We start from the raw sequence: 9,089 nt of genomic DNA, 5'->3' as shown, positions 1-9,089 counted from the left end.
ATATATACTACGGCTGAAACCGGGCCGAATAGCTACTAAAAATTCATCCCATTATTTAATCTATGCATACAAGAAATACATATTGCATCAGAAACGATTGATTCTATAATCTCTGGCGGCAGATTCACAGCACTACGAGGTCATCTGTCGGATCTGTTTAGTAGTTACTTGTTTTATGAAAACATCTTACAAATTCTAATATTACAAGAAGAACTGTGTTTTCAAAGAAACTGGGCCAAACAATTTTATAAGTAGGTAGCATACTTGTGTCACAGAATCAATTCGTAGTTTACGTTTAAATAATAGTAAAACAGAGCAAATGAAGTACTATTTAGTTTATTTGGTTCTTTTGTATTATTTTTGTAGCATAACAAACTATAATAAATAAAATGATGTATTGTATAAGAATTATGAAATAATAAAATTCAATTATCACGCTTTACGACAAATAATAGTTTTTCTGTGAATAAGGTTTCATTTGGCGAAGTTGTTAACATTATTTTAGAAAATTATATAGAGATGTAAACTCTACAGATCAATTATGTCTTTTACTTTATTATTTATAATATATTATTAGGTAACACACATTTGAAATATTAATTTCAAATATGTTTCCTAATTATTTGTGTTAGCGGTTAATATCATCCTTAATTGATACAGTTTGAATAATCATAATTAATGTATTGCAGCCTTTAATATTTTGCTGGTTGTCATTGAACAATGTGATGGATGTTATCCACACACTCACACTCAGACACTAATTATATTTGTAGTTGTATTGATTTGAAAATCAGTCAACTAATATTATAAATGCGAAAGTTTGTAAGCATGTGTGTGTGTGTTTGTTGCTCTTTCACGCAAAGACTACTGAACCGATTGCAATAAAATTTGGTAAGTAGATAGCTGGATAACTGGAATAACATACAGGCAACTTTTTATCCCGATATTCCTCCGGGATACAGCCTTACGCGGGTGAAACCGCAGGGTGCAGCTAGTCTTCTATATATAAAAGTAAAAATGCGAACATTTGGTATTTTTTATGTAAATTAACATACATTGTCATATGATACAATAGAAGTATGAACGTGTAAAATCAGATAACGCAAATTCATACTTTTAGACAAATACCACAGCTGATTGTAATATAAACAAGCAAATCAATTAAAATATTCTCAAATAACTCTCCGTGAATGTTGAAGTGAAAAATAAGAGAAATTCACCAACCGTTCCGAGAAACATAATGTATTTGTTCTTTTGATTACCGGTAGCTAACTTCATTCAATTAGTTTGTTGCTAACTTCAAATAACGGTGTATTTTCGCAACTATACCTTTATTGTAATAGCAAGTACAGGTCAAAACATTGCATTGATTTAATTAAACGTTCGAGATGATTTTTTTCCATTGCAATGCTACTATTGCCCACGCAAACTATGAATTATAATTCAAAACTTATTTACGAGATTTCTCTCATATGCAATACAGAATCAGTTGAAATAAAAAGTTTTTACTGTTTGTTATTTACCTAGTTTTAACAACGCAGTTATTCTTACAGTGATGATGAATACTATTAATATTATAAATGCGAAAGTTTGTATGGATGTATGGATGTTTGTTACTCTTTCACGCAAAAACTACTGAACCGATTGCAATGAAATTTGGTAAGCAGATAGCTGGACAACTGGAATAACATATAGGCAACTTTTTATCCCGATATTCCTACGGGATACGGACTTACGCGGGTGAAACCGCGGGGCGCAGCTAGTGTTTCATATAGAACAAATTGTATTCTTTGCATTATGAGTTAAATAGGATTAATTTATAAAAACAAGTCATCTACTTACCTACTTAGTTTTATTTGATGGGAATTTAAAATAATATAAATGATAAATTATTGTAGTATAAATCTATATATTTCTTATCATATCTTATTTAAATAAAATGTATGTTTAAATCCTCACATAGCAGACTAAAATAATTGTATAAATCCCAAAAATCCCACTAAGATAGGTTTAGTAATAAAACACTATATAGAGGGCGTACCAATCGTATATTGTTTATACACAAGAACCATAACATTACACTGCACTGTAGTTTTCATTACCGTGTGCTAGACGACGTAGGGCGACATTAATAACTTAACGGCTTTAACAATAATCGTGTTACTAATCATAAGCCAACATTGATACACAGTGGTAAAGGGAAAATATAGTTATAAAAATAGAGGTAAATTTCTATATTTTCTTTCCCAGAACCATACAAAGTATCTATATTTAATCACGCTCCAATCCCCCATACTGATACTTATTTAGTCGACTAGTGGTCCGCCAGGCTTCGTGGTACATACTACATATATAACGCATAGAACTCAAGAGTTTACGATTAATCTTAACATATATTACGTGTACGCTGTTTATCCGCGATGGTCTCCTAAACTACTCAACCGATTAAAATTGAATTTGCATACCGTGTGCAGCTTCATCCAACTTAAAAGATAGGATAGTTTATATTATTTATAATGTAACTACGATAAATTACGAGACGACTACAAGCGGAGCCGGGCTGTGCAGCTAGCATTATTATATTGAGTAGTTAAGGTATATTATAAAAAGTTAATAAAGCGACCGCTTCATATACGAATATAAATCTAAACAATACGTGTTATTTTTCCAAAAGTAAAGATAATTTTTCATTTCATAAACATACCGCAAGTATTGAAAATTGCTTCAACGATAAAAGCTTCGTTCTACCTTACCTATATTTTTATCCCAGGCCGTCCTGATAGAGCCGAGGCGAAGGGATAGTAAGTAGACTATATTATCACGCCACACTTAATTCAATAAAGCCCTCGAAATCGCATCGTATCGCCATATTCATATTCTAGATAGTTTTTTACACGTGTATTTTTGTTTTTTAACTAAAACTCTTTGTGGTTTTTCAGCAGGATGTTTTAGTTTACGGCACGTGTAATTTGCGATTTTATCAAAGTAGCTTAGCGGCTGGAAAAAGCAACGTTGCCTCTAATCTTTCGTCAAATAAATCCCAATTTTGTAAGCGGTGATTACATTTTTCCTGCATATATAAGAATCATTTAAAATTTAAACGAAGCAATAAAAACAACACACCGGGCAATAAATTCATGCATTTTTAACATCTGAACACGCACAATTGTCGTTTTAAATTTCTAGTAACGTTTTGAAAAATGCCGCTTGAAATTACTATGTGTGTACATTAAACGAGTTTATTTCATTTTTGTTTAATATACTTGTATTTTTGTAATTGACAATTTTAATGGACAGTTGATGAATATTCATTTTTATAGATCATGAAAATATATGAGAAAACATTGATATTTCCTCATATATTTTCATATATCTTTCCTCATATATTGGTAGCAGTGATATTAATATTTTGGACTAATATTCAAAATGCCCAGAATGTTCTATTATACTGCTGCTAATTCTGTAAGAAACTTTCCGAAGTCAAAATAATACGAACTAGCTGTGCTTCGATGCATCCTCCGCGTTCTCCATGATCTTGACGTCTTCGAATTACGACATAAATTGCATGAAAAATTCTTCCAATTAAAAAAAAAAATCATACTATAATTTATTTTAGTGACAAGTAAGGTCTATTTAATTTGGCAGTTTTATATAATCTGTGGTTAAGTGTTACCCGCTATTCCGAAAGACGCAACAAACAAAAAGCTTTTGAAAGAACAACGCGTAAAATAAAATTTGGAAAATCCACAGCGAAATAGCGATTTCATAAAAAATGTATTGTTGCGTCATTTTTGCGTGGCTTAATGAAATCCGTATTTATACATCTACGATTATAAACGATCCTCGTTTATTCCGTTTTCACGTGAATGCATATTGTATTGGCTAGAGAAATTGCTTTATTAAGGATTTTTTTTTTTTATGTCATGGTCGGCAATGGAACTGGTGGGTCGCCTGATGGAAAGCGCTACCACCGCCCATGACCATTTGAAGAGGCATAAGGTCTATTGCAGACCTTTCGCCTCTACAAATGGATTGCCGACTTTAATTGGGAAGGTATTAGGAAAGCATTGATGAGAGGAAAAAAGGAAAGGACTGGGAAGGGTAAGGAAAAGGATATGGGCCTCCGGCTTCCCCCCGATGAATTTTTGTGTACGGATTCATACTAAAAATGTTGATTAAGAAGTTTCTTTGAAATTAGCTGGGTAAACGTTTGAGTTTAATGTACCTAAATCTTAAATCTACAAGATATATTTAAATACCTATCGGCATGTTATATCGAAACGAATCTTCTTGATATCTAAGTGAATTATAATTGATATAATTCTCTTATAATGCGCTTGTAAGGAACATTTTACGTTCAAAATGTTAGCCCAGAAATCTTAAATCCTTTTGCGCATTTAATATAAATACGAAAGTTATGTCTGTCTCTTCTTTTTCTCTTTTTCTTCATGCCTAAACTAGTGATAAATAATTGAAATATTAAATGCAAGTCTATCAGATAACAAATGGCTTCATTTAAGGGACAATCATTCAAAATACCTTTGGTAATTGACGTCGTTAAATCAACCCGGGATTACTGAAGCGAGTTATTCGGGTAATATATCAATAGTTGTTATTATTATAATAGCTATAAATGTATTACAATGCATATACGAGTATAAGATAATAGCTTTCCGCCAGGTTTCGCTGGCGTTGTCAAAGGAAAATATAGATGGTCCCAGGATTTCCCTCGCCTTAGTACCAAATTTCATCCAAATTCGGTTGAGCAGTTAAGGCGTGAAAAAGCATCTTCTCTTATTGTAGATTAGTTTTCGAACGGGTGATAAATAGTTAAATTATGTTACGACGATTCAAACGTGTTGGTAAAAGTCTAATTGAATAAATATTTGAGATTGTATTTGAGTTTGAGTGTGAAGAGACAGACATACAAAGTTCCCTAATTTCGCATTTTTAATATTAGTAGGAATTAACTCCCATCGATACCTTTCTCATTTACTCGATTGCATACAATCAATGAAGTTCAGTTCATATTCTGAACGTAATTATTATTTTATGATAAGTTTTATAGCATTGAAATGCTTTATTAATATGAAATTATTAAAAAATAGATAATATTTGAGCACGAAGCGGTATTCGATAAAAAAAAATTCAAAAATATTATTGTTTTTGATCATTCTGTGGTCTAAAATCTAATGGAGAAGTAAGAAAGTAAAAGAAGGAGAGTCAAGAAGAACTCGGGTTGTTCTTTGAAGTGAATGTTTATATTTAGGAAGCAAACATCAATATCCATTAACAAGAGCACATCAATTACACGTCAATATCATCGTACAATTCTGAGGATCTGTTAATTTGATGCTATCCCAACATTCCATATTTTTCTCGGTATTTTAATCACGAGCAAAACAAGTTGTTATATGAACGATTTAATTTTTTTATATCATAGCGGGTAGCTGAGCTGGTGGTTCGTCTGATGGTAAGCGATCGCCACCACCCATGAACATTCATAGAGGTAGTGCATGTGGGGTAAGGGATAAGGAAAGGATTGACGACTGGACATAAGGACTGGACTGGGAAGGGTGAGGAGAAGGAAAAGTTGTTGCTCACATCTATATTGCTTACACTTTTTTGTTTCGCGTAACATCCTTCAAGCAACTCACCCCAGCTTCGAATGAGTACAATTATACATGATAAATACATGCTAACCATTTTTCTTGAATCACTCTATCTATTAAGAAAACCCGTATCAAAATTCGTTGCGCAGTTTTAAAATTCTAAGCATTCATAGAGACGGACAGCGGGGAGCGACTTTGTTTTATATTATGTTGAGACTCGGTTGGAACCATTCGAAAAAGCCTATGCTATTTAAACACAAATTGATGACAAATCACGTTATGGGTGTTTGGTTAAAGGTTTAAATGTAATTTAACATTTATTACCACACAAATGTTCCTCTTTGATCCACGCTTCGGGCTTGAATTATTTGTGTCTATCAGTGGCGGGACTGACTGTAAATTGACATTTTAAGTAGGCTAACGTTTCGCATTTTGATAGATATATTTGATTTATAACCGGACAGGTTATTCAATTTGAAATCTACTTACATAATATTACCATACATGCATTCATGTAAACTTATTTTAGTGTTTAAAATCTTGTTTAGAATTAAATGTAAATCATTTATAATAGTATATAATTTATGAAGTAAAAATTTCTCCCATTGTATTGCGAAAAGCGTTACGTCGTAGCGTTAGTCTACGAGTAAATTCTTTGCTTTCAGCTCTTTAATAATAAAAATTATTTAAACCCAAGTATAAGTAATACCAAAGCACATATATATACTCTGTGTATGCATAAAATAACTCTCATACATAAATCACTCACCGCGAAATTTTAGAATTATAAGCGCTATGAGATCGCAATTCCGTAGACGTCTACATTGCCTTACCTACGTAACATAAACACAAACTTACGTGTAGCACATCGTTAAAAATCCACACTGCACACACACACACTCAGAGCACACACAATGATTTCAATAGCATGTTTGGCGGAATTTTCTGGGTGCGCGAGACACGTGTATCAAGGTTGAGGTGCAAGGGTCGACTGGCGAGGCGAGCGCGGGGGCGGGTTGCGGGGAGGGGCTCGCGCAGACGGATAGACCCCGAACTTTTCTCAATGCCCACTTCTTTGCTGATGCACTGCAAAGCGCAATTAAAACGGTCGAGTGGATTGATTGAAATTATATCCTTTTGTTTTGTTCATTTCTAGTTGGGATTTTTGGATGGATACACGTCTGTCTAGTGAAGCTTAGACTGTGAATGTTGTAGTGTATTTTCTCAGTGTGACTCAGCAGCAAGTGATTATTTTGTGGAATTTTTTTATCATTGCTACATCTGTATTGTTTTTATTTCACTCACAATCATATTTCACCTACTACCTTCAATTGTTACAACTGCTATTTACATTGTTTTTTATTTATCGTAAAATACCCTTTATATATAAATAAGAATTAATTGTCTCAAGACATTGTCAAGTATTTCGAAATTCATTAGCGAGCATTATTAATTACTGAGGCTTACACCGAATGACGGGCCTTTATTGGCTCACCTAAACTTCTTATCGAAATTGTTTCTACTAACGGTTTGTATCCGAATGATTCCTCTTCGTAAAATTTTCAATATAATATGAATGAATCACACATTCGGCAGTACGTAAAAAAATAAGAATAATCATTATGAAATAGCAAATCTAAATGATTACAATACGACTTAGAATAGAAAAGTGTAAAAGACAGTTATCCTGACAAAATATATTAATCTTTATTGCTACTGGCATGATGAAGTTAAATGATGCGGAATGAATATCAGAAACAGAGTAGTTAGGGAAAGGGTTTCATCGTTTCAGACCTTTAGAACGTCCACTGTTGGACAGAGGCCAACCCCAAAGATTTCCATCATACCCATGAGACCTATCACCAATGGCCTGACTTCAGGGCTTCTCTGTAATTTTAAGGAAACGTGATTATTGTGTATCTGTGAATTAAGATAAAAAGTTTTAAATAAAATGTTTTGGAGTTTCAACTATTTGAGGTAAAATTTGAAGCATGCATTTAATATAATCTGTATATAAAAGGTTATATTAAATAGTAATTGCAGGTTGAAAGTTCATTATGCGTTGTCTTCCTGAAACGAATTCCTATAAAGGGGTTAAACGGGGGGTGAAAGTTTGATGGGCACACCCTTTGCCAACTTCCACTTACCACGTTTTATAGAAATTCAAAGTAATAAATCGTTTCAAGCAAAGCAAGTATATTGAAAGCAATTTGTAAGACTTCAAAGATACATATACATATACACCTTTAATAATATAAAAAAGGAAGTAATGCTATGCTAATGTTAGTTTTTTTTATAATTTGACTAAAACAATATTCCTATTACAAAACGTCTCTACTGTAAATTATATTTTAGTATTACTTATATGTGCTTCGTCCATTTTACATGATACCCGCACTAACGAACAGACAAACAGAGAAAAATTCTAAAAATACTGGTAATGCGTTCAATCGGTTGTCCTTTAACCCTGGCTATTTTATTTTGAATTTTTTTAATGTACATAAACGAATTCTCTACAGTTTTATTATATGTATAGAGAGTGGATTAGTTTTGATTTTCAGAAAGTCAGACGACAATCAAAATGAATGAAAAAAAATGCTTTAATATGATATAATATGTTAAATAAAAGTATGTGTGATTTTGTTTGCCAAACCGCGATGTTTCCCAGGACATCAATAGCATCACGCCCCAGGACTTATGTACCAAAGGATTGTTAAGAATGGTTAAATTCATACAAATATTATTTCGGACGGTCCGTCGTGTGGCCACGTATGTTACTTTATAATAAAATTAGTAAAACTGTTTGAAACACTAGAATAGCTTATAGATTTAGGTATTGGTTTGCAAGAAAGAATACCTAAGTAATTTCGCATCAGCGGCCATATTAGATTTGAAATTTACAATAGTATAGGTTAGTAAGAACTTTCATGTGATACACTTATTGCGGTAGATGTGAAATAACATTTGATCCGTCATTTTGTTGCGGTGGATCTAAGACGAATTATCTTCAAACATAGCTAAGCACTACCAACTAATAAATATCTATATTTTAAATAAAAACAAACAGATTCATACTCGGTTCGAGAGGTTCTAAACCATGGACACACAGACAGGTCAAACTTAAAAGATCGTTTTTGCGTCGGGGCTTAAAAAAGGGAGTCATTTCATTTTTAGGGTTAAAAATGAAATAAAACATGTTACAGGACTTGCGATTCTTTAGTTTTATACAATTGTGAATAAATTTGTTTGCTTATTTATACACTAACAGAGTTTTATATGAAAATCCGCTTAGCACGTTCCCTAAATTTTTGAATTCGAATGAAATTGGAAATTTGCAATGCATTCTCAATTTTGTTTGAATTTTACTAGCATCATTAACATAACTCTTCGTTTTTTGTGCTATGTAGCGTTTTAATTTAATTTCTCATTTCTTATTGGAAAGTGTTCATTCATGCAGAAAGTTGATGAGTAATACAT

General features: G+C 32.6%; 1 protein-coding gene across 1 annotated transcript in view; it reads right to left on the bottom strand.

Annotated features, from left to right (window-relative positions):
• LOC119834278 (leucine-rich repeat-containing protein 24) overlaps positions 1-6,591 on the bottom strand; it is a 65,492-nt gene extending 58,901 nt beyond the window's left edge. The window contains exon 1 of the mRNA XM_038358613.1: positions 6,471-6,591. The gene's annotated coding sequence lies outside the window, so the exon portion shown is untranslated. The remainder of the gene's footprint in view (positions 1-6,470) is intronic.
• Between the last annotated feature and the right edge of the window lie 2,498 nt (positions 6,592-9,089).

This window comes from Zerene cesonia, chromosome 19 (assembly GCF_012273895.1).
Source record: "Zerene cesonia ecotype Mississippi chromosome 19, Zerene_cesonia_1.1, whole genome shotgun sequence".
Classification (NCBI taxonomy): Eukaryota; Metazoa; Arthropoda; class Insecta; order Lepidoptera; family Pieridae; genus Zerene; species Zerene cesonia.
Note: the sequence above shows the minus strand (reverse complement) of the source record. Positions and strands in the feature narration are given on the sequence as shown.